The sequence below is a fragment of the Lycorma delicatula genome, chromosome 1 (assembly GCF_047948215.1).
Source record: "Lycorma delicatula isolate Av1 chromosome 1, ASM4794821v1, whole genome shotgun sequence".
NCBI lineage: Eukaryota > Metazoa > Arthropoda > Insecta > Hemiptera > Fulgoridae > Lycorma > Lycorma delicatula.
The window spans coordinates 49,084,304-49,111,981 of NC_134455.1; positions in this window are offsets into that span (position 1 = coordinate 49,084,304).

A 27,678-nucleotide genomic window follows, 5' to 3' on the forward strand; every position below is an offset into this window, starting at 1 on the left:
AACGACCTCCGGTAAAGCCCACCAGGGTTAGGAACGGAGGAGGTGGTTTGACTATCGGTATCGTCACAAGGCGGGTGTCTTCTCCTACGGGAGTCAGGATGACACAAATCAAATGATTACTTCAAAAGAAAAAGAAGAAACATTTACGAAAAGAGTGAACCGTTCTTTGTGTTCTTTTAAACAAAGTTCTAAATTGACTTAAAACAATCAGATCGTAATCCGGTATGTAATTAGATAATATATATTTTTAAAAAAAATACAAACTGTTTTAAAAAATAAAATTACTGATCTGATGTTGATGTAAATCTCCATCTATTCTCCATCTATGTTTTTATTCTTTAGTTGTTCGTTTACATCTAGAACTCCGAGAGAGAATTAATTAGGTCTGAATTAGTTGATTATAGCATCGATCAACATTATTTGAGACTCAGGTTGGTAATATTATTAATATTACTGACGTATTCACCTTTTTTTTTAGTTTATTTCCTTCTTTACAAAATTTTATTACATAATAAATTAAGATTATTTATTTATACTGCATTCAAAGACAGATTAGAAAGTGACGTTTAAGGTGAAGATAAGAGTAAATTTTACGTTAAGTATTGTAAATTATTTCAATAACAAATAAATTTGAAAGAACGCTGAAGGGAAAATATAAACTTCCTTAGATTATTATTCAATAGAAGTAATAATATTTATTCAGGGGGAGGGGGCCATTAATGTTACAACCTGAAACCCAATTTTCTGTACTATTTCTTTCTATTGTTGATCATTTTTAGCAGAGTACCTCTTTAATTATACTAAGAAAAAATACAAACTTCAATTCTAAAAATGAAAATTCTGAATAGTAGAAATTGTGATTTTTATGTTTTTGCGCTTATAAGAACTGAAATTTAAGTCAGCGAAGAAAATAACTTTGATAAGCAGTTTTCCTTACAAAATTTTAATAGGATTGAACACAAGATATTTTTTCCTTCAATCTAGTATGAGATTAAAAGAGAGAAAGGAGCGTTAAATTGCAACTCTATCTATGACTGATATCGATTATAGATAAGACAAATAATATTAATTTTGAATTTATCCACTTATTAAAGTAAAAATTGGAATGCAATCAAATATGGATATTTAATAGAATAACTTTTATGTTGCCGACCTCCGTGGTTGTGAAGGTAGCGCTCGGCATTTCGTGCGGAGATTCTGGGTTTGAAGACCAGTCATGCATAGCATCTTTACATACGCTACCAATTTCCACCGGGCTAATGACTATAGCTGTTGATTCCCGCTCTTTCGTAATAAAAAAGAAAAAAATGTAATTAGGATTGTAATGTATGTCAATCCCCCAATATTAACATAATGTTTAGAAAAAGCTAATTGCTAAATGAATACATAATTTAACCTTTTGAGCTGAGAAATTAAATTTATTTTCATTTATCTATCTATTAAAAAATTATATAGATCTAGTTCAAATATAGATTAAACTTACAATAGATCTATATGGCCTTATTTTGGTACAAATTATGCAGAGTTTCTTTGTTAGATGGAATCAATCTCCTCAGGAAGGGGCTAAATTAATTTTTTAAAACTTAGAAATATCGTATTTTATTTTATTTTAAAAATTCGATTTTTACCGTAAAATTTAAAATGTTCTATTCAGTTGATGAAATTTCTTATAAAATTTGAATAGCATTATATTGTTTAAACTAATAAGCATATAAACTACTCTTAAGATGTAAACTTTCACCCTTTAAAATATTCTCTTTACAAAAAATATACTTAAGGTTACAAATTTTATTTAACGTTGATGAATATCTAACTTCGTGTATAATTGCTAAAATTTCTTACAGGAACGAATATAAGACATTAGTATAAAGAATTAAAGTAGTTACATTTATAACGTCTAACCTTTAATGCAAGAGAAAAATAATTTTATTTTATCATATCGTACAAGTTACTTAGATTAATAAATTTACGGATTTAATGGGTATCAGGAATAATTGCCGGAAGTTACTTTAAGTACGCCATTGAAAGTTAGTGTGTGGGCCGTGATCTGGGATTACAACGAGCGAGCAAGTTTCTTTATAGTCTTCAGTATAGCATAGTTCATAAGCCAAATCTCGTGAAAGAGAGGACATTTATACCACACTTATGGCGAGACCTATGTCAGACCTTGTCAGAACAATAAATATAAAAATTAACGGCTAAACTGTGTGGCTCCTATAAACTCTCGTCGTTATGTCGGCCGAGTGGGAGAAATTGGATACGTGCTTTGAGGACAAAACTGGCCTCCAGTTCCCTATTCCAGTCAGCCCTCGTTCTACTACCTCTAATATTGTTACCGCTGCTGGTCCTACTGTTTTTTCTGTAGTTGATTAATTTTATATCTCTATGTTAACATTCACTTATATGACTGTTGTTATTATCGGGTATAAGCGTGTAGTTGTTAACGTGAATAAATAAATAAAAATTATTATTATTATTGTTAAGAATTAATTAATTAAGAATCACAACAAACACTAAGTAATAAAATATTTTCCCGGAAAATATGAAACATTAAGTTTTTATTTTAATATCATAAACATCTGCTCCTTAACATTATTTTATTTTTAAAGTAATTAATAAATCAGAAATATATTGTAAATTTTCTCCAGTGTTCACATTTACTCGTCAACTTATATAACAGTTTTTGATGAAATTATAAGCAACAAATGTTTTAGTATAAAAATTTTACTTTTATCCAGAACGTTTCTAAACTTTTGAAGAAGTTTGGAGATGATCTTTTTTTAGGGGTTCCAGAGCAGAAAACACAAATGTTATCATATCTCGCAAGTAATAAAAAAAAGAAAAGTCAATAAGCGAATAAAATGAACAGTAATTATGAAGAGATACATAAATGAAACTTAGCAACTAAATAAAAGTGTAAATGAAGATATAAAGGATTATCATTGATAATAAAATCGAAAAAAAAAATAAAATAAAAATACATCGTAAGAGAAAATCAAGAGCTACGCTCTAAGTACATAGCCGACGTTACACAAAGATTTACGTTATTAGAACCAGGCTATTGGTTTTTCCCGTGAATGAAGTCAACTTAAACCTGCAGTAGTCGAGAAGTAATTGTGATGAATGACTCATTACGATATAAGCTTTAAGATGTCAGAACAAGTTTTAAATAGTAGTACCTGGTTCACAAAGCTAGGAAAAGCTGGGTATTTATAAGTCCCTTGAAATGTAATGTGAGATATAATGTTCAAATTAAATCCTGTAATACGGAGCTCACAAAATAAAATATTAGAAACGTCGCGTCGCAGTATCGTCACAGAAAACTTCCTTTTTCTAGACCACCACTATCTTGAAATTTTTTCGATTAGATCTTTGAGTCTTAAAAAAACAAAAAAAAAACAAATTATAATCTTATATTCTTGCTGCACACCTTGCATCGAGGAAAGTAGTGTTTAATAGAGTAGGTAATATCTTGAAGTTCTGATATATTAGTTAATTATTACGCTAACATTGATAAGTGCTGAATGACAGTAAGCAAAGTGTACATAATAATATGTAGTACATTATCAAAAAGTAAAAATCCAACAATAATTCACAATCTTTAACAGCATTTGGAAAATCTTTATTATTGATTTTTTAACAGATTTTCTTTAAAACATTTTACCCCTAAGTATTATCATATCTATTTTGTTATTATATTTTTTGATTTAACATGATAATAATTTTTGTATAGTTTACTATTTGTCAGTTTATTTCTGCAGCAAGTATAAATTTTTATAAATCTGAATAAAAAAATCTGTAATAGCCAGTGTAGTAGGACTGATATATCCTGATCCGCAAGTAAATGTACAGTAAACTTACGTAAGTCCTTGTTTTTTTCAAATGAATTGATTTAGCTGATTTTTCCTCTACTTTTTTGAGAAATCTCTGGTGATACTACTGTAAAATCTTTAGTAAATTAGGTAGATGATTTTTAAACGAAAATTACAGTATTTATAAGGATGATATGAAGATACAGATTTTTTTTTATGACGTCATCTGCCAGTAAGGCTGTTACTGATACATAATGATACATAACTAATTTAATTATTATATTAAAAGAATTTTAAGACAATTTATGAAATAGTTGGAAAACTTTGTCGAAAAAAAAGAAAATAATTTTTCCTTATTCTAGAGAACTTTAGGCGACTCTCGATTACAATCTGCCTTGTTTCTACATTAATGTTTTTATTTTTCATTAGAGACAGTGAAAAAAAATATATTCCCGCATTCGAGAGAGCCTGAGCTCAAGTTTTGTAACATTCTCTAATATCGTTTTACTGTAATCTTTTTTTTTATTAAGGATATACTTTCGGTACTTCAGCTTTGCAATTTATTAAACGCTTTTTACATAGGTCGTATTTTCTATCTTGCCTATCTATATTTTAAGTAAAAGAAAAGTTAAAAAATGGAAAATAATAAAATTTTTTTTTTAATCAAACCCACTTCGAAAAAATTAATTTTCTCCAAATTTCAAAGTTGAAATCGGTAAATAATCGGTCACTAGGAAAATATTTTGTTTGTTACTTTAATTTTTAATCAAATTTAAAAACTTCAATTTAATGGAAAAATTGAACAGTATATTGTTTTTTATTTTTTAAATTATTTTGCAGTTTTTGAAGTCAGTATTATTTATTACCTTTCCTTTTATTTTAGTTAAAATTATTAATTAGTTATTCCATATTAACTAATATAATTATTGTCTATTTTATTCAAGTACTCTAATTAAGATTTTTGTAAAGACCCTTTATGATCATAATATTAAAAAGAAACTTGTATTGAAACAGCAACATCAGACAGTAATTAAAAGCAAATATCCAGAAAAATATACTGAAGAATAAACGTATTGAGGGATTGGGTCAGTTCAAACATAGCTTTTGAAGTAAAGGTCGATTGGAGATTTGATTACTAATCTTATTAAATTAAAGTTAAGAAAACTTACCTACTTAAATCTAATTTTAGAGTGATTGAATTCGATATATATATATATATATATATATATATATATATATATGTAAATGTTATTATTCGATGCTAACTGGTTTGAGGTTTATAATAAATATTATAAAGAAAGAAAATTTACTATCAGAACATTAGGCTAATTCAGATTCATTGATAAATAAGATCGGTGGTCGGACGAAAATCCAGAATATTCATTACAGGGCATAAGGACTAGGATCCAAACTACAAAAATCTCTCTGAGAGTATGAAATATACCATAAATTAAAAAAAATTACTTTTATTGTTAAAGAATCGGATCTTACTTTCGAACATTTATGTTTTCGATAATACACTGAAAACCATTAATACGTAAAATATATTTTATTTTTTAAAATTTCCATTAAATAAGAATTAAATTACATCACCTATCTGTTTTAGATAATTTATATTTAAATGGATAATAATGTTCTTTTGCCGTAAGATTTTAAAGATAAAACTTATTGTGGCGACATAGTTTGGATTCTAGAATAACTTAATTGTTACTTGTAATATTTCATAAAAATGTTTTAAAAGAACAATTATGTATAGAAAATAAAATCTTATATTTTCTGGTGATCTGAATTTTTGGAAAAAAGAATATTGAAGAGTATTTATCAACGATACCATCTGGATCAATAACGTTATGTTCCCAACTTGGTTAAAAACATATGATCTCCCGAGGAGTTAAGAGAGAATGGGTACAGCTATTTTGGGATCTGATATGATTTTAAAATATGATTTTTTTTCTCTGTGCCCCAGTTTCTTCATAGTGATCCTTTCACATCATTAAATCCTTTTAATCATTGTTAGATGCGAGCAGAGAATCTAGCGATATGTGGAGCTAGTGCATCATTAGTGGTGAATTCTGGTTGACAAGTGGACTTGTAATCGCTAAGGATTCTCAAGGAACTGATTCATCTCCACTATATAGACAGTAACTGAAGTGATTATTGCGTTAACGTAGAACTTTTAATACAACTTATTTTAACAGTAAAATTTATCTTTATTAGAATGAAAATGATTAAACATCGTGGAATATTTAAGTTAGTATGATGGATATTTAAAATCTATAATAATAAACTTATTATTTCTACTTCACCCGACAGTTACTCCATCTTGTTAGCAAGAAAAACAACTGACAAAGGACGAAATATAGACTACAGTCTGCTTGATTTGAAGTACCCTATGCGATATAATCTTAAGTCTATTTTCGTACGACCTTCAACCTTAACTTTGGTTGCTTTACTGTCAAGAATACAGAGTGATTCCTAATTGCACGGCAATCTCTCGAGAGATGATTTTATAGTCAAAAATAAGAAAAAGAATTCATATAAACATAGGTCAGAAAAAGATTCGTCAGAGAGTTTCAGCTCTCCTTTCTGTTCCGTTTGTGAAATTTAACCGTACTAAAATTCTTGAGATGCAAATCGACGAATAAACTTGATGCTTCCTTGTGGTTTTTGATCTAAAAAATTGAATAAAAGTGGTTTCAGATCTCAATCTTACTAAGGTTTTAAGAAAAAATGGAGTAAAACGTTTTGTCGGGAAATACACTTTTTTAGATTTGGAATAAAATAACTTTGTTAATTTACCTATAAACAAATAAAAATTTCTATTTAAATTTCTGAGAATTTAATTTTGAGAAAATTAATGTAAATAATGTCTATTAAAATAAAAGACAAATTTGAGAAGTAAAAACAAAATGCCAACGCTGAAGAAGCAATATTGAATGCAGAAGAAGTATCTCCAACTCAAGCACCAGAAGCCGGTCACACATTTCACCATAAGGTTGTTCATGCTTTGCAATCAAATAGGTGGTGAACGTTACGGAAGCAAAATTATACTTATTCCATACAACACGTTTACAAGAGTTATTGCCACCTGATTTTGATAAAAGGATGAAACTCTATAGTTAGTTAATTAGAAAATGCAAACATTATCCCGGTTTTTTAAGTAATTTTCTAATTACTGATGGGTTCTGTTTTACAAGTAATGTCATTTTTATTTATCAAAATACTAAAACTTGAGCAGATGAAAATCTCCATGACATTGCTACAAGTCATTTCCAACGCTCTTTTTCGTTTATTTGGGGTGCAATCTTCTCGGTGATAACCTCATAGGCCCCTTATTCTTACCACTAAGACTCAATGAAGAGCAGTACTTGCAATTTTTGAAAAAAATCTGATGGAACTTTTGAAAGATATTCCACTTCAGAAAGAGTACAGATGTGGATTTTTTAATGATGGCGCACCAGCTGACTACTGTCATGATGTGATGAATTATTTATTTAAATAATACATTTAGTAAGCAATGGATTAGTCGAATCGGACCAGTAAATTGGTCACCTCGATTTTCCGATCTTACGCCAGTGGACTTTTTCCTTTGGGGTTGGTTGAAGTCGTTAATCTATTCCGCTCGTATTGGGACACAAGAAGAATTGAGACATCGCGTGATAGAAGCTATTATTAGGAGTAATAATGATGCTGTTAGACATACCGGGCTAGCGTGGATTCGCTGAGCTGAACTATGCATTGAACAGAATGACGGCCACATTGAGCAACTGCTTTGAAGATGTTTTCAGCTTTATCAAGAAACAATTTTGAAATTTAATAATTTTTAGAAAAATAACCAAAAAGTATGTGATTTTCATTTTTTTAAATCTATGTTTTATTCATTTGCTTCTGTTATTAATAAGTTTTTTATTTGTTTTAATTAACATTGTTTAAATATTGATGAAAATTCTTTATTTTAAAATCGTATCACTTTTCGGATCCGGTTTGTGCGTTTTGTTTCTGATTAAAGTTGAACTGGGCAAAATTTTGTTTTTTCTTAATAGACATTATTTACATCAATGTTCTCATAATTAAATTCTCTACAAAAAAGGTCAGAAGTTTTTATTTGTTTATCGGTAAATTAACAAAATTATTTTATTCTAAACCTAAAAAAGGTATTTTTCGTGCTTTACCACGTTTTTTAAAACCTAAGAGATCTAGAACCACTTTTATTCAAATTCTTAGATCAAAAACCATAAGGAAGAACCAAATTTATCCCTCGATCTCTATCTCAAGAATTTAAATACGGTTTACTTTCACAGAGGGAGTAGAAAGCAGAGCTAAATGTTTCGCAAGCCGAAATTCTCTAACGAACTGTTTTCTGACCTATCTTATATGAATTTTTTTTCTTATCTTTGACTGTAGAATCATCTCCCGAGAGATTGCCGTACAGTTCATGGCAAATGCAGAATCATTCTGTAGTTACTCTGATTGAATTAATGCTGTTAATTTTAACAAAGTCGATGTACCACTGATTGACACAAGTCGTATAGAAGTTGATTGTTTAAAAGGAACCGACAAAAAACGTTCATGTTCTGTCTGAAATTTCAACTATAGAAATTCGATGCCTATTTTTCACCGTAAATATTTAAGCAATCTTGTTGTCTAGAAAAACTCCCTGTGGATATTAATTACTCCCAACAAGCCTTAAACCAAAGAGAAAAAAAATTAATATCTTTTTGGAACATCAGGGATCTCCTAAGATACAAAATATCTGCTGGAATTTTCGAATAAGTATCAGTAGTACAAGGATAATAAATCCAAGCCGGAGTTTCATCAATAAAGTTGACGTGTTTTTATAAGTACGGCCACCAGATGATGGAGCTTTGATTGTTTTGACATTTGGTAGATTTACTTTTAAGTAAATTCAAAAGTAATTACTATTTTCTCTTACTATGTTTATGATTTTAGAAGTAATTATGAAAAAAATAATTATAATTTAAAATTCGTAATTGTAAGATTAATAATCTTCTACGAATATTTCGTAATATGTTGTGGAACTGGTTATAAAACACTCTTATTTGTTTAATATTACTATTTTTCAAATATTAAAAAAACGGTTAATTCTAATTTTTATAAGACCTGAGATCAAATGAAAGTAATAATTTCGTAATATAGTAAAACTGAAAATTGAATTCACTCAGAAAAGTATTTGTATTCGAGATACTAAAAAAATTCAATTAAAAGAATCAATACATAGTCATTATGTTGTCCTTAGCCCAAAATCTGTATAAAACAAAACTTTTGCGTGAGTTATATATATCGAAAACACATCACAGTCGGTTATTTAAGAGATAGAAACGTGCGGCTTTGATCATTAAATTATGAATAGTAAAAATTGTACATGCTGTATACGTATTACTGTGTGTTATGAGCTATTGAAGGGGATGGCGATTTGTTTATCACACAAAATATACCCTTGTGTGCAAGCTTAATGTCGTGAGCTTACCGTTACTTATATTCATTTTCATAGAAACTCTCCCGGTTAGATCATTACAAGACTTTTTTTTTATAATCTCGATGAGATTATAGGGTCAGTCAAGTAGAAGCGACTTCTACTGGTCGGCTGGACGGATGCCTGAGTCACTTCCTGGTTTTATGGTAGGAATTATTATTCATAAATAGCGAGTGAACTGTAGAATAATATGCTATGTGGGTGTGTGCACGGGTGCGTGCGTGCGTGTACACGGGTTAGCGTGCGTCCCAGTGTCCTACGATTCTATCCTGATTTCACTTTTTTCATAAACGCCTGGGAACAAAATAATTAGCATTATAGTCGAGGTGGTAGGTGGTAGCGTGCCGGCTTATCTGGCGCTCTACCCTACCCTCCAGTCAATATTATACGGTAATTCGACTATGCGACATTCCTCGGGCCTTGCCCCACAAAAGATGACTCCATTATATTCAAATTTATTCTTTACATCCACTGCTTAAAATATTAAGCGCAGTTATATTCACTTAGCATACAAACAATATTTAACAATAAACTAATCACGGAAAAAAGAACCGACTTTATTTCTATATATAGAAAAACAAATAAACTGTCGTGCAAAAATACGGATAAATTAATATTTCTGTTATATGAGTAGTATATCTATATTTATATCAACGAATATTTAAAATTATATTATTAATATTAGCGGTTTGTTTTGCCTGTACATTTATAAACTCGTTTATTACGGTAATAACGTAATTAGAGTAACTAATATCTGAACATTTATTAAAGAAGGATATTTGCAGATACAGTTTCTTAATATACCTTAAAACAAAAGATTATTAAATCTGTGATTAGAAATGATTTACGATTGAATTAGTTTTCTAGTTTATTATTACCTTGCTCGAATTTTACGTGTAGGTTCATATTAATGGAATTATAATTTTTTGTAAGTCTTTATTACTAAAAACAACGAAAATTAGGGAGTAATATGCGCAGTATAATTAAAAATGTTAAAGTTAATAATAATCACTCCTAAATAAGTATAAAAAACAGTCCTTATTGTCTGATAGAATAGCAGAACAGAGTACACAAAGTGTGGCTAAATAAGGGGAAAACGGAATAAAAATGATAGAGTTTGAAATGTAGTTCAAGAAACAGAGGTTTAAACTTGCCTATTTTAATATTAGAACTACACATTCGGCATCTTCGTAATATAAATATTTTGATATTTTTCCTTACACAATAACTGTTTTGAAATAATTTACTTTACTCCGTATGTAATTCCTGGCTTTTCTGTTCTTACAAGAGTACCTTATGCAAAGAATTTCGAATGTAATTTTTTTACTCTCCTTGCATCATAGCTTTAGAGCCATACTACAAAAGGGAAAGAATAGTAATCGGTCAAAAAATGGTGTGTAGCTTATTTTTCATTTCTCATCGTTTCTTGACCTTTATTTCTTTTTGTTTAGCTTCCGGAACGACCGTAAGGTATTACTTCAGAAGATGAATGAGGATGATAAGTATGAATGTAAATGAAGTGTAGTCTTGTACAGACTCAGGTCGACCATTCCTGAGATGTGTGGTTAATTGAAACCCAACCCACCAAAGAATACCGGTATGCACGATCTAGTATTCAAATCCGTATAAAAGTAACCTTAAAATATCCTTAACTAGGATTTGAACCTTAAAATTCTCGATTTCGAAATCAGCCGATTTGGGATGACGAGTTCACAACTAGACCAACCCGGTGGGTGACGTTTCTTGACCTAGGAACCCGAAAAAAACAAAAAAAAACAAAAATTGGGAGTAATATTTGTACGTACGTACGTTTACATATGCTAGCGTGTTTGAAACTTAATAATTCTTGACTGAGTAAACCGATTTTGATGAAATTTGGCACAGAGTTTGTAAATGTGGGACAATTTTCTGGTAAACGTTTGGGGGAGGGGGTTAACATCTCCAGGGGATGGGTAAATAGTTTCCTTGAGGTCAATCTTCCCAAAATTTTCAAATATAACCCACTTTATATTAATCTCAGTAAATGTATACCTGCATATCTTACCATTTAGAAACAAAATTGCCTCCAATTCTTCCCTTTCCTAAAAATTGAAAAGCTATCTTGTTATTCATTGCATATTTTTTAACCGAATTTTTTTATGTCTTCCTAAGCAGAGTAGTCATGCAAATGGTCAAAAAATACTTTGGGGGTAATATTGAGAATGGGAAGACGATAAAAGTTTAAAAATACGATTCTAGGAAATTTAAAAATGTTTTTTGGTTTATTTAAACTTTTAATAATATTATAATAAAACTTCATCATAATTTACCACAATCCATCAAAAAGAAATTTGATAATTTTTTATTGGTTCTACATCTTTCCCGTGGATTGTTTTTTTTCCATTTAACATAGTAAGCGTAGAAAATAAAAAAGTATTCTTAGAAGGTAATTTTGGAGGTGGAGGAGCAGAAAAAAATAAAAAATTTCGATTTTTTTAAATTTAGTTTTTCATGTATCATCATTTTTACACTGAGTAAATTAGCAATGCTAGAAAAGTATAACAACTTTGTTTTGTTTTTTTTTCTAGCAATAACTAAATTAACACATAACTTCTGCTAACATATTCAATTCCCATGAAATTTTCATATCTTTAACAAAGAAATACTAAATTATTCAGATGTATTTTGTCAACTAACACTTCATTTTTTCAATTAATGATTTTTTATTATTTTTGAATTCCTTATTTATCTTGAATTTTACTTCTTAGCTAAGTTATTCCAGCTGTTGTCGATTAATCAACTAATTTGTTGTTAATAACTAATCATTAAATATCATCAGTTTAGAAAAATCATTTAAGATCATACAGTTTTATTAAAATCAAATCACCAATAATAAATAAAATAATAAGTAATCATGTAAGATAGATAAAAAGAAAATTAACAATCATTATTATTGGCAGTTTGTGCGACATTAAGCGTGCCGATAAAAATGACATGACATATCTGTCAATTATTAAAAATAAATATCATAAAAGTATTCAGCTCAACTAATTCTCGCTAACTTAAAAGTGGTACTCATCAAGGTTTAGAAAGCGTAAAAATGTACATGCTTAGTCGAAGAGGTATCTCAAGTAGTCCTGGCACTACCAGTAGTACCGATAAGGAGATAGTACGGCGACAGGAAATAGTAGGCAGCAAGAAGTCAGTAGCTTTTTTGCACAATTGTTGTTAATTCTGCGTACTTCTTTTCTACGAATTATAAACAGTATTTTTCATTACTCATAACCGAGAGATTTTTTTTTACATTTCTTTCTTACTCATGCTTGAGAAACTTAGCAAGATCTAATCGTAGTAGTGGATGAGGAGTGGGTTTAAAAGTTAAAGTAACTGTATAAAATGAACGTTTACAACAAAATAATTGAAAAAATCCGCAAATGTTACATTTATAAATTCAAACTTGCGTAGCTGATTTTTATGGACGTTCACCATATGGTGTTTTAAGTTATATCAGTATCAAATAAGCAGGAAGTAAATGAAAATTTTCAGTACCCCTTGAAAAACCTCGTAGATGAAGAAAGAAGTTTAATATTGATGAAAGATGATTAAGAAATATAAGAATATACAAAGATGATTAAGAAATGTTATATACAGTTTTCATAAAACTATAGGGAAAATTTCTAATGCGCTTTTGATCTTTAAATCGAGCAAGAAACTAGGAGAATATCGAAAGAAAATTAATGCTGAGAACTTCGAAACGTGGCTGGAAATACTAAGCCTTCCACCTTTTTTAATCTTGGAAATTGAAAACGCTCATTATAATAAGGAATGAAACAAGGTGCCGAATCCAAATTGTAGAAAACAATCTCTTAAAATCTCTAAACTCTAAAAATTTATTAACGATTGAGATTAAATCCCGCTATGAAGAGAGTTCTGCTTCTATAAAATATTGGAGGATTATGACAATATATTAAGATTACCCACGTACCACACTGGATTCAACCAAAATTAGCTGATTTAGAGGAAAATAAAAAGTCAGGTTGCTTGAGAAAAAATATTACATCAGCAAATAAAATTGTAGCAAAAAGAAATTCTGAATTAAAGCTTTTCTGAACTGCCGACAAATATTGAAAGCAATGCAGCGAACACGCTCTTAAAATAGAAGAGAACTATTACGAGACAGACAGAGTTACCAATATGCAATCGTAGCTTTACAAATGCTAACAATGACAGCGACGCAATGATGATAACGCCGATGAATATTAGATAGTCCCGATACAGATGATATGGGTAGGATGAGTGGCTAAATTTAAAAAAAACCTACCTACTTCCTATATTTTATAATAAAAAAAACTTTCTTTCCTACTTTTCCTGTTAGATACAATAAAGAAATGAAATTAATAAAACCTAAAAAAATAATTAATAAAAAGAAAAAAAAGAAAGTTTAGCAAATAAGAATAGTTAAATCGATAAAAAAAAAAAAAATATATATATATATATAAATAAAGCTACAATTAAGACTGATGATAAAGGGAAAAAGACACGTTTGTCATTTGTAATGATATACCTCATGCATCACAGTCGGTCCATTAACCTATGGACCGACCACAGTCGGTCCATAGGTTAATGGACCGACTGTGATGCATGATAATGGACCGACTGCTATCGGTCCATTAAGCTAGTCGCAGGATGAGGATAGCCTCATCCTGCGCGTCAACTGAACTTCCTAAATTTTGATTAGTAAAAAGTACTCGTCTCTATTAATTTATCACAAATAAAGCTGGTTTAAAAACTCATCCACAATTCAAGGAAATAAGTATTCAACAACGCGTACTAAAAATAAACTTTAAAGATACCGTCTGATTTAATTTTGGTTATGGATTTTGAAAGATAAAATAGTGTTAAAAAAGTAAGATTAAAGAATTTTTACAAAGCAAAAGTTATAATGAACGAGTTATAGTAGTTGTCATTTTCGCTCACGCTCAATGCACGTAGTTTTCCATTCGATTTTGTCATTTACAATAACCAACTTATAATTTTAGTATCATCAAGACGTTTCGGCATTTATAATCCTTAAGATTTAAAAATAGGCACTTTATAATGAGGTTAAAAACCCTTCTTCAATAAAACCCTGTTGAATGGCAAAATACATAGATGTATGAGCGAAGCTTATTGAGAAAAAACGAATTGATTGCTTTGACAGAATAATAATTACCAACATAATGGTCCAATAAATGGTAGAGATAACGATATTGAAGTTAGAAAAAAAATATTATCAGAAGAAACTTCACGTACAAACTTACCTCCAGTGGCAAATACTTCTGGAGTTTTTCTGCTTCAGAAACTGAAATTTTTTTATTAACTGCATTAGAAAGTTATTAGTATGCAATTGATTTTTACTTTGACTTATTATTGTGATTTTTTTTGCGATAATTTCTTGGATTCCTGTTTCCTTTTTACTTGGAAAAACGCTTTTTTGTACGAAAAAAATTGTTTTTTTAATTTCAATTTTAAAGTATTTAGATCCAAGTTATTTTCTTTCTTTTAACTCTTTCCGTGTGCTGGTTTTTCATTTCTGAGAAATAGGACAGATAATAAATATTTTAGTCAATGTCAATATATACTATTATTAATATTTCCAAAACGTGCAGTGTAGTTTCGAAAAAAAAATTCCTAAATACGATCTCACGTAGAATTACACACTTTATTACGTAAATGGGTGGTATGATGACAATGAAGGTATGAAGAATAAGAATTGTTAATTGTATGTGTTTGTTCAGGCACAAGTCAAACTTCTCTTGAAAGACTTCTCTCTCTCTTGCAGTTTATGAACCCAAAACAAAAGTACATCTGGGAAAAATTTAGTTAAATGTACGTAGAAGTAACTGCACTTTCAATTGAATGTGGTTCTTGCAGCACTGGTTCTCGTTACTTGTTTCTTTATATTATATTTTCTCGTCTTTAAATCAAGGTAAAATTCTGATTCATATCATGTTAAAACGTACCGATAGATTTTTTGTCCTTCTGAGATTCAAGCCTTTCTCTAAATCTTCATTTGATATTTAAGTTACGTAATCGATTTGGACATAATTATCAAGGTCATATTTAAACTTACTTCATTTTAAGTTCAGGTTGTAAAAGTTTATAACGGTGTCATAAGCTGTTAATTTCAGTGTCATTTTATGATTTATAGCACATTTTTAAAGGATAAAACCAGGAATATATTCAATTGTTTTATAAGCCATATGCTAATCTGAACGCTAATAATAACAATAACCAAGCTGACTTGTTTGCAAACGGGAGGCGCTATCTTGTGTCAAGCGTGTCCAATCTCTACCACCGTGTAATGGCTGCAATAAACCCTTAGTAACAGCCGACATTAAGTTCCGGATTATTAACGGGCTGCACCGCACTAATGCGTCGACACACAAGCGCTTTCTTTTCTCATCTTAGCCTACCACACACGTTCTCCTAAAATGGACTATCATAGCTTCTAGTAAGTTCATTCCCACATGACTTAAAGCACATTCTTCGTTTTATCGGAGTTAGCTGAGGTACTTTCATTTCTACGTAGAATTACAGGTTAAAGGTTACAGTTTTCTAACATTCAATAAATGAAAAAAAAATTAATTGTATTATTTTACTTCAAAAAATTACATTACTGCACAAATTACATCTGCTGGTTATTTCTGAATAATTTATTTTATTATTTATTTAGAACTTTGTATTTAAAAATAGGAAATCAAAAATTAGAAATTCTACAAAAAGAAGACTAGATTTCCAGTTGTCGTAATTATGTATGTTACAAAATAAGATTTTTCTACCGATTTTAACCAGAGTTAAATCGGAAGGAATTTAGGAAGAATTTTGGGTGATATTTCTATCCTGGTATCCGCTATTATAGGAGATTTGTTACGGAAAACTTTAACGAGTAAAATCTGTTTAGTCTGACAACGATTTAAATCCAAAAATTTTCAAAAGGTATGTGGAGACGCTACTACTCCACCAGTATTGTCAGTTACAAAAGGATAAAAACGAGAAAAAGTGCAAATATGTATTTGATACATAATTTTAAATTTTTAAGATATTCAGCTGTTACTTCCTCTTCAGATTAAAAAGACTAATCAAAAAATCTGTCCAGGGGCAGTCTAAAGTAACATATGAAAGTTATTTTGGTTTATATGTAGTCTAGCTACTTATGAATAATGTATTTATTTATTATTTAAAATTGGTTGTAACAGTAAAATTAAAAAAATAGTCCTCCCATTTCTGCGTGTATTGATTGGATAATATTCAAAATATAATAAGAAAAATGTATAAATAAAACGATGTACGATGCTTTATTTTTAAAAGGCATTTAATAAATCCTTCAATTTTAACTTTATAGATAGAAATACGCGAAAAATCATAAAACTTAATTACGTGTCTAGGAAACCAAAAAAGGAATCTAGTATTAGTTTCACAGCATTGTAACTTCTTTTTTAAAATAAACTTCCTTAAATAAATCAAAATGTACTATCATGTAATTTATTTTCCCGCTAAATAAAATATCCCCACGTCATATTTCATGAAAAATTACACAATCTTAGAGTATATTATACTATGGAGGCTCCAAATATTCACACACGAAAAGGGTTAGGTGAAAGCATACGTACGAACATTTCCTATCCATTTATGGGAGATGTCAAACGTACGTCGTGTGTTAACGAGATTGATAACAACGATAAGGCTGGAGTAGAAGTTACTAGCTGGTTTTTTTCTTCGTTCTAATATTGTACATTGAGCAAGTTATTTTCGCAGATATAACTTTGATTCTACTGTTATAAAACTTTGTTATGATTTACGGTAACTATTTTCAAATCTGGTTTACTAATAAAAATTCTGTTTAACTGGCTTTACACGTTGCCAAACCAATTTTGTAGGGTTGATCTTCCTGAAATTATTTGTCCTTTCGTGAATTTGCTATTTTTAAAATTAAACAAGTCTTGGCATAAAAAAAAATCTTTTCACGGTAATTATATACTCAATTATATTTGCAATAATTTCATGATAAAATTTAGGAACTTTATACATCAGAATACTTTGGTATACATTTAGTATATTACGACCAAAGATTTGTAACTGATTGAAAAATTTAAAGCTATTAGGATTTGTAGATCGGCTATAATTTCTGTAATACAAATATAATACAGACATAGGATTACCCGTATGAATTTCCATGTAGCATGATCGCAAAATTTGAGATAAAATCGTTTAGAAACTTTTGAACGCCTCAAATACTGATTTCGACATATTGTGAAACATAGGTGCAGTTAACATATTACAATTGAAAACTTAATGGGAGATTGGTTAGAACTCACAAACACATGATTGTGTTAGTTCCGCTCCGTCTTTGCGTTCTTTTTTCAAAGTTTCTTGGTTTTCTTGTTCCGTTTATTTATTTGTGTTCTTGGTTTATTAGTTTTGTTATTATTTGTTGTGTTCTTTTGAAGTTTTTAGTTATATATATATTTTTTTTTTTAATTATTTGGCTGAACTTTTGATTGTAACCTAGCGTTGCTAACGGTTGCTAGAGTCTGTTTATGTACGTAAACAAGTTTGTTTACTAACCCTTCCATAGTGTTTATTTTTTTGTAATTTTCTTGTCAAGTGTGGTTTATTTCTTACTTTAAATCAAATTTAATTGGAAATGTCTGGTTCTGGAACTAAGCAGGAACCGTTGTCGAATTCCGTAATGACTCTACAACTGGGAAAAGCGGTGAGAAAGGCTTCCCGCGATAGTTTACGGGACACGAGACGTGGAGTGGTGGTTACTGAATACTCGCCGTCCATTTCTTCAGGGGAAAGCGGAGGAGAGTAAGTACATGATCAGAATTTTCTGCCCTTGTCCAGGGAAGATCTGCGTTGCAGGGGACTGAATTATCCGTGTCTGTGAACACTGTCTGTTTCTACTGCCGTGAAGGCAAGGGCTGGCAAGGGACGGCGCTCGAAGCAAGGAAAATGAGCGTATTGTCAATCACGTGTTGAGGAGGCTAGCCTACCACGGGTTCTTCCGGAGTCTATTTACTCATCGGAAGGCGATCTTTCTGGCGTACCTCCGGACCATAGTGAAGTGGATATGGGGGCGGACTTGGAGGAAGAGATGAAATTGTATAGTAAGCGACCGAAGTCTCAATCCCCGTCGTTGTCTGGTTCGAAAAGGAAGCTCCGGATGGATGATGGTACGTACCATAGCAGGATTGGACGGGGAGTCAGAAACCTCGTTGGCTGTGGCAGCGGAGATGGACCTCCAACTGTCCCGTGAATAGAGGCCCCAGATTTCACCGGCGCCTAGTGTTGTGACGGCTTTTCGGGAACTCTTTGGGGCGGTAGCAAAAGTGTGTGGTCTAGTACAAGAATACCGAACCACAAGATGGAACATCAAGAGTGCTCTGGTGCAGATGTTGGTGGTGGAGAAAAGGCTGTCGGTTGTGGCATGATTGCCTTTGTTGGAGGCTCCGGCAGTGGAGGAGGGTGCTTCTGCCTCTCGGCGATTTGATGTTGGACTCAACACCCCCCCTCCCTTCTTTGGAGGCGACTAAGCCATCTTTACAGAATTTCACAATATTTTTTGATGCTGGGACTGAAGAGAAAGCGACTCTCGTGACGATCCTGATCGCCCTGCAGGACATTCAATCGTGAGGCGGTCGACTCCATTTTCTTTCTTCCACCTGATCGGCTTGGAAAATGTGTTAAGCGGCTCGTCCTGTATTTGTTTCACAAAGAAGGTTCTCGAATCAAGGTGGTAGATCGACAGACTTCTACTGGGAGAGGTGACGTTTCCCGTTAAAGGCCATCAGGACTATGAAAGAGGGGGGGGAGGGTGGCGACCGGAATATCACTAGGCGGATGTCTTCCCCTAAGGGATTGGGATGGCAGAGGCGATGTGATCAACCCTCCGGCACGAGTTTCACGCCAACCGAGATGGAGAGTGGCACGGTCATTGTTCGATCCATATGTGGTCTTATGCTGACTTAGTAAGGCAGGTAAAGCAGTCGGTGGCAAATCAGGAGGTAGGAGATATTTTGTCTTTACAGCAAGGCAACGGGGGTGAGCTGTGGATACGGGTGAGAGGAGCCGAGAAGGCGGTGGCCCTGAAATCAGTTATCCGTGGCAACACACCAGAATTGCAGGTTGGTCTATGGTCATGGAAGAGCCGGCACACAATCTTGACACGATCATGCACCATCTGAGACGATATATACACGGACTTGAGAAATCTGTAACTGAAGCCGAGGTGGTGGACGCAGTGGGGCGGTTGGTCGGACGGAACGCTAACTTTCGTGTGTCTTCCCTCCTCCCTGTGTTTGGTAAGACGCAGAATGACACATTCATTACGACATATGGAGTGCCTAAATGACTAGTGCTCAACAGTTGAAAGTGGTCTGGGTACATTGTCGAGTCCGCATACGAGACTCGGAGGAGCGATGCTTCAGGTGTTGGGAGTTGGGACACATGTCGTCAGGCTGCAAGGGTCCCGACTGCACGAAGATGTGTTCACTTGTGTCAAGGAAGAGTACCATCGTGCTCAATGAACCAGCCACGGTGATGTGGTATTTGTGGTTTGGAGGACCACAAGATGGATGATTGTGCCGCCCGAATATGAGGTTCATGCAACTCAACACTGGCAGGAGTCGACATTCTCTTGACATGTGCTGGGAAGTAGCGCTTCGACGACCTGCAGATGTTGTCATTCTTTCTGAGCCGCCCGCCCCAGTCTCTCCAATTGCAATGTGGTTGCTGGACAGTATGTCATCGGCAGCGATCGGGTTCTTGTTGACAGGAGTGCCAGTGGTGTCAATTGGAGCCGGTAGAGAGTTCGTTTGGGCAAGTCTTGGAGTCCTGACGGTATTCTCTTGCTATTGCTTCCCAAATTCCGGTTTGATGTTTTCATTGAATTCCTGGACAGTTTATTTTAGGAAATTCGGCGTCATCGGAATGAAAGTCTGGCGGTGGCTGGTGATTTTAATGCCAAATCGGCTGAATTCGCTGGGGATGTAACGGACATCAGGGGCCATCACCTCCAAGATAGGGTAGCAGCCGCATGCCTGGTGTGCCTCAATACACAGATGGCGACATTCTCGAGGGGACCTTCTTTGTCCGCCAAACTTGACCTTTGTGTCCGGTGAGCAGTTGGCTTGCTATGTGGATTGGGACGTACTCGAAGAGGAGTCGCTCTCCGATCATTTTTTTGTCGAATTTGCCACGAGGACTCCCTTTTGCTCGAAACGGACGATTATTATCTCCAACCGAGGCTATATGTCGTTTGGAGAAATGATCCAGGTCCGGCTGACTGGTGGGTTGTCACCAGTGGTGGCTGTGATTCAAGATGTCTGTGCGGCAGCGGGTATTTTGGTTTCTTGTAACCCTTCCTGCCATACTTACTGGTGGATGGACGACATCGCTCGTCTCAGATCGGCAGCATGGGCACCCAGAAGATCCCTACAACGGGGCATGAAAATCCTGTACTCAGGATGACCAACTGAGCGCTCGTCGTCTTTTTGCGGCGGCCAAGGGAGCGTACAAGGCGGGGACGTACAAGGTGGCGAAAAAGCCAAGAAGGACTGGTGGCGGCAACTTTGTACTACCATTGACAAGGACCCATAGGGAAATGGCTTTAGACTGGTTACCGGCAAGTAGACGGGCTCTGATTCTAACAGAGAAACAAGTGTTGGGAGCAGTTTGGAGTCTGTTTGCTAGAGAGGGTGATCCCCCGAAGGAGGAGACTATTATTGATTAATCATAATTATTCAGCATGGAGGAAATGCTACAGGCTGGGAAGTGGCTAAATCTTCCTACGAGTCCGGGGCCAGATGGTATCCCCGCAGAAGTTATACGGATACTCGTGAAGATGGCGCCAGTGGAGCTGCTATCTGGAAGAATGGTCTCGTGCTATCTGATTGTATCCATCAGGAGTGGAAAGAATCCCGTTTGGTACTCCTGCTGAAGCCGAGCCGATGAGATATATATCGTCCGATTTATGTAACTAACTCGATTTATAAACTTCTGGAGAAGATGATGAAGATGATGCTCGTTTGAAACGGGACATTGAACTTCATGGAGGATTTTATGAGCTTCAGTACGATTCCCAAAGAGGCGGGTCGGCCCCCGATGCTGTGAGGCATGTGTGTCGCTTAGTCGAAGAGGTGACAGTCGGGACCTGGCGTACATGGCGCATTGCGTTTGTCATCCTCCTTGATGTTCAGAATGTCTTTAATTCTGTACGTTGGGGAGCGGTGTTTCTAGCCCTACAGGCTAAGCGGATTAGCAGTGGCACGAGAAGACTTGAACAACGACACCTACAGGAAACGTACCTGATCTATGATACTGCGGATTCCCGACTGAGGTTTTCAGCAACGTGTGGGGTTCTACAGGGATCAGTGATTAGTCCAACCTTGTGGAACCTGTTGTTGGACACGGTGCTCCGTCTTCAGTATCCGGTTGGGGTAGTTCCAATCGTCTTTCCAGATGACTTGGCGTTGGTGATTTCAGCGAGGCAAGAGGACGAGGTGGTGCTATTGCCAACGAAGCATTCGTCGTGCGCATGGCTGGTTGCAGGATAGAGGGCTGTCGAGTTGTGGACTGCACGGTGTGTTGACGTGCCTATCTGAGCTCCGCGTTTTTAGTTATTTTGGATTGGTTTTTTGGCTTTTGTGTTGGACTAGTGAACTGGAATTTTACGTGGACTGGACAAGGAATACGGACTATAGAACGATTTAATCAGAACATATTGATGTTCTGATTAAATCTCAAGACCCACCTGTCACACATGAAAAAGGCGTGCTCTGCATCGTAAAGTTGGTCACAATACATACAGGTTGTTTCTTCCTTTCTGCCTATTTTATTTAAATAATAATTAAATACACCGTCTCCACAGAAAAATTGTGTCAAGTAATGGTCCATTTCACCGTATCCTCTTCTTACCCACGGTGTAATCTCAGGGATGAGCCGCTTCGTCCATCGACCCACACCATCATTGGTCCATTTTTCTTGCCACAAAGTATTGATTTCCTCTTTGCCTTTTTGTTCTATTTTTCCCCTTAGACCTCTCAACCCTGTATTTCCCGATGAGATCGATCGGTGGCACCCCCGAAAGCACACAGAGTGCTTGGTAGGACACCGTCCTATAAGCGGCCACCACGCCAAGTAGTATCCTCCTGTGTATTCAGACAAGTTTCTCCTTGTTACGACCAATGTCTATCGCCTGATGCCATACAGGTACCGCATACATGAGTGAAGATATTATTCTTCATGCTAACAGTCTGCGCTTGGATGCCCTAGGGGTGTTCTGCGTTGACATTATGATGTTGAGACTCCTCACCATATTTTCGGCCCTCTTACAGATGTTATCTATGTGTTCAGTGTATTTACCATTTTTCTGGAGGGTGACACCCAAATACTTCAGACTTCGAACCTCCTCAATGACATTACCGTTGATAAATACAGCAATGGGGTCTAGTACCCTTCTACCTGTTATGGCAATACACCGACACTTTTCATATGACAAACTCAGCCCGTAGTGTCCATCCACTCATATATAATGCAGGTGGCCGCGTTCGCTCTTTCTTGTACCTGATCAACCGTTCTGCCCTCCACAAGGACTGCGAGATCGTCCGCATAAGCCAGCAATTCCACTCCATCAGGGAAACTTTTAAGCAGGAGGTCTTCTATGACAAGCAACCATAGCAGCAGCCCCAGGATTGATCCTTGCGGCACCCCACAGTGCATCTCGAAATGTATCCTCCCTCCTGGGCCTCGATGCTACATTTTCTATCGGAGAGATAATCCTCAATTTGTCTACGTAAATAAGGGCTCAGCCCTTTTGAGGTCATCGCACTATTTATATGTCTCCAGCTAACTGATCCGAAGGCATTCCTTATATCAAGTGAGATTATCAACGGTATGCGTCTAGTACGCCAAGTTCCTCTTTTGACCTCGTCGGCCCAGTTCGAAATTCTACCGGTGACCTGGACCGTGGACCGCCCCCGCAAAAAACCATATTGGTTTGCACTGATCCCGACTCCCTGTTCTAATTCCTGTATAATTCTGCTCGCTAGCATCTTCTCTACAAGTTTAGCCATGGTATTTAGCAGACTCAACGGCCTATAAGTGGCGTCCTCAGCTGTAGGTGCACCTTTAGGAAGGAAGACCACTCTGGCCTCCTTCCAACATGCAGGGAAAAACCTCCTCTCTAAATCATAGCTAGCGATCTCTAATAACTCCCAGGGAGTCTTCCTGATAAAACCCTTTATTACCGCTGCGGGGATCCTATCCGGCTCGGGGCTTTTCTTTAATGCCAGACTTTTGGCTGCCAGTTGTAATTCGTCGATGGTAAACCTCCCCCCCTCACAGGGTGTGGGTCCACTGTCTTCAGCCATCGTTCTGGGGAACAAATTCGCCACCTATATCTCTGCGTTTGCCCTGTCCAGCACAGGCAATCGACTTCCGAATCTCTTCGTCACTATGCGATAAGCTTGACCCCATGGATCAGTGCTCCAACATTCTCTTTTCTTCTTTTTAATGGCTTTATTCAGGGCCCTTCTGGTTTCAATATACATTCTTGCTGCATGCTGATATTCCTCTCTACCGTTTCTAAGTAATCTCTGTTTCCTTCTCCTTAAGGACTGGAGTTCTTGTCTCAATTTACCAATCTCAGCTGTCCACCAATTTACATTTCAGCTCCTTGCAGCATTATTTGCTATCCTGTCTATCTCTTGCATAACTATATTCGATAAAGCTTCAGGGGTCTGTTGCTGCCTGTCCCTTAACCTATCAGCTGTCCTATTTACTATTACTTCTATTTGATCGGCTGTGAAATTCAGTGGACGGGGATACTCCACTCGCTCGAGATTTGCGTCTATCAGATCTAGTCTCGTTGCACGATGATCACTGGCAATCTCATCAAGGAGGATTAACACCTGATAATATAGTGCAATTTATGACTAGCAGTGAATATAATTGGAACACAGTAGCAGGTTAGGTTAGGCAGACTCTAACCCAGAAATATGTTGATGAAAGAAGCCAAGGATATTAATATAGACTAGGGTAGGGAGGACAGCCTCAGCTGGGAGGGCCGACATGCCGAGGTGTGTCGGTTCCATTGAGCCGCTGGGGACTCCAGGGGCTCTAAGTTAGGAATATTGGAAAAGGAAGATCAGTGAAAAGACCCGACACCACGCCACGACAAACCAGGTATGGCGTGGTGTTAGAAATGGGCAAATCTAAATAAGGAACTCACAAAAGAGCTGAACCGGTGGACCGACCTGCCATGCCGGACGTACAGCCGGTAGGTGGGGAGGCCCCATTAGAGTCAAAAGACACTCCCCTGGGTGGCGTAATACCAACAAGTATTGTTGGCCTAGGGGTGTTGAGAGGGAAAAAAAAGGATAGAGGGCTGATGATCTCCCTGGACAAGACATCATTCCTATGTCCAGCAGGTAGGTTCCCCTTATCTCCACTACGGATTAAGGTTGGTGACACTCTTATATTTCAGGTGGAGGCTGCAAAATATTTAGGTGTGTGGCTGGATCACCGTCTCTCCTTCACCGTGCATGTCCGGGAGGTATCAGAGAAGGCAGGGGCGATGGTGACTGCCTTGAGTAGGTAGTTAGGAAATATGGCCGGCCCTCGGGCCTCCAAGCGGGCGCTTTATGGTAATGTGGGTACTATTATATGGTGTTGAGGTCAGGTCGTCGACACTGAGGAGCGATAGGAATAGACGCATGCTTGGGGGCGTGCAGAGGAGGATATACTCCGGATAGTATCTGCGTACTCTTCTGTCTCCACTGAAGCGGTGCTGCTTATTGCGGGGATCCCCCATTTCAGCAGCTTACCGCCATGCGGATTGGGCTTCTTCATGGGGCTGTTAAGGCTGAGATGCAAGATCGGATGTTCCAAACTTGGCAGGCTCGTTCCGTCACCGGGAGGTGGACTCACCGTCTGATTCCGCAGGTGAAGCCATGGGTCAGCCGTAGGTTTGGAGAGATCTCCTATTGGTTAATCCAGTTCTGTCTGGCCACGGCGTGTTTCGGGTATATTTGAATGCACGTCAGCGGACTGATGACTCCTTTTGTTTATCATGCGGGGAGCTCGACACTCCGGAGCATGTCGTGTTTCCCTGTCGGACCTCGGACAGGAAGCGCTTGCAGTATGAGTTGATTACTGGACCACTTATGGTGGAGAGTATCATGGGCCGTATGTTGGCGAATGAGGTACAATTCCGTGCTTCATCTGATTTTATCACACGGGTCCTTCAGCAGGATAGGGCTGCTATGGCAACAAGGGGATGAGGGACAGCTCCCTGCTAAGCTGCTGTTCGTTTGTCCATGCACAGATAGGTAGTAGTGATGAGACACAGGGACTCTCTCGTCCTCTTGTGGAAAATGCTCTTTTGGGTGTTCTCGTTTGAGGCAAACAAGGCATAAAGACCCGGCTGCTAGGGTGGGGGAACAGGAACGATATAGTCGGGCCTGGTAACCCTACTCTGTGAGTTAGAGGCAGGAATTAAGATCCAGCCGGCTAATAAAAAGACACTCTCTCGGATTGTGTTATGCTTCACTGTGGAATCCGATTCGGTGGAGAGGGGAAAAAAAATTGAAAACTTTGTACTTAAAAAATTTAGGAGTAGTTTCTTGAATTCTTATTTACAATGCGTGTAGAGAATATGTACTTTTTTTTTAAAACCGAGAAGACCATTTTTATTTATACTTTTAGTTCTCTTCAGAACGTCACCAAAAAATAAATTATCTTTATATTATTTGATAAATTTTGACGATCAAACATTTTTGAAGAGGTTGTTTTAAAAATTGTTTCAATTCATAAACTGTCGTAAAGAGAAGGAAATAAGACAGTTTTGAGATTTCCATCTCAAAAATGTTTTCAAACAAAAAATTAGCGTTAAAATAAAATAGATCATTAAAGATCATCTTCTTTTTGAAAAAAAGTCTTTTTTTGTGTGTACGTTAATTTTATGCAAACGAATCCGTTAATCCTTTTAACTAGAACACATTTTTTTAAATTTTATAATTTCTAAATTCAAATTTATTCTAGACATCTAAGGTACATCTTTAGGTATCCTAAGAATCTAAGATCGCTTTATTTATTATGCCGTGTGGGTTTCTGGGACGAAACCTCTCTTAGTGGAAGAGCGTGAAGCGCACTCTTAATTGATATATATGTATATATATATATATATATATATATATATTTTTTTTTTAATCGTTTTAATTTTACATCACTTGATTTATGTCAAAGGAATAAGAGTTGCAATTTTATATGAATTACATAATAAAACCTACTACATTAGCTCTAAAAAGGCGGTTTGTTAGCGCACAAGACTTCTAATAAGAGCTGAAAATGTGATATTTTCAAAGACAGCCAATAATGGAAAAAGTAATAAACGATGGGAGAGATAGCTTGTAGGAAACTTACTTCGTTATGAAAGTTATAACCGGAAAATCTGTCTGACCAAGGTTATATCTCATTAAGGGTAAGGAAATGACAAGCTAGCCGGCCAATTGCACCAGCACATCGTAACTATTGCGTGTTGTCGTTTTCAACCAGCTTAGTTTTACTTCTCCTTTTATTGGATTTTAACATGAAAGATTTTCCGTTATTGGATAACATATACTTAATATATCATCACTAATTATTATTTCTGTAAAGAAAAGGAAAAGGAACACGAACAATATTTTATTATATAAAACTTGTAAAATGTTGTCTTTAAAATAGTATGCTTCTTCTTTTTAATCATTTTTTAGGGATTTTGTTTAAAATTACATAACGTATATAAGTTTCAAAGAATCGATATTTTATATTTTTCACTCAGTAACGATTTCAGAATTCAAATTTTATTCAATTTCTTATTGTGTAATGTTAAACTCTATGCGGATGTTTTATCATTAAACACTATGTGTAGAAATAAATGAAAACGAGCGAGCTGTCGAAATCACATTGTTGAAACAAATTAAAATACTTAGTAATTCAAAATTCGGTAATATTTTTATAAAAAATTAATCAAAAGGAATAGTAAAATATCTGAAATACCTGTTTAGACTTGTTAATAAGGTATCCAAGGCTATAAATTTAAAAAAAAAACTTTAAACACTAATATAAAAGAATTTAAAATAATAATATGGTTTGTAATAAAAAAATAGTTCAAATATTTCAATTTACTCATATCGTCAGGTTTAAACATAACAAACAACGAATATTTCTAATCAGCAGTTGTTTTACTCTAACAATATTTAAAATTTTGAACATTTCAGAATTTTATAGATCATTCAACATTTTGTACATATATTGCAGCAGAAGTATAATGTAGTTCTACGCGTGAAAAAAAGAGAATTGCACATTGAA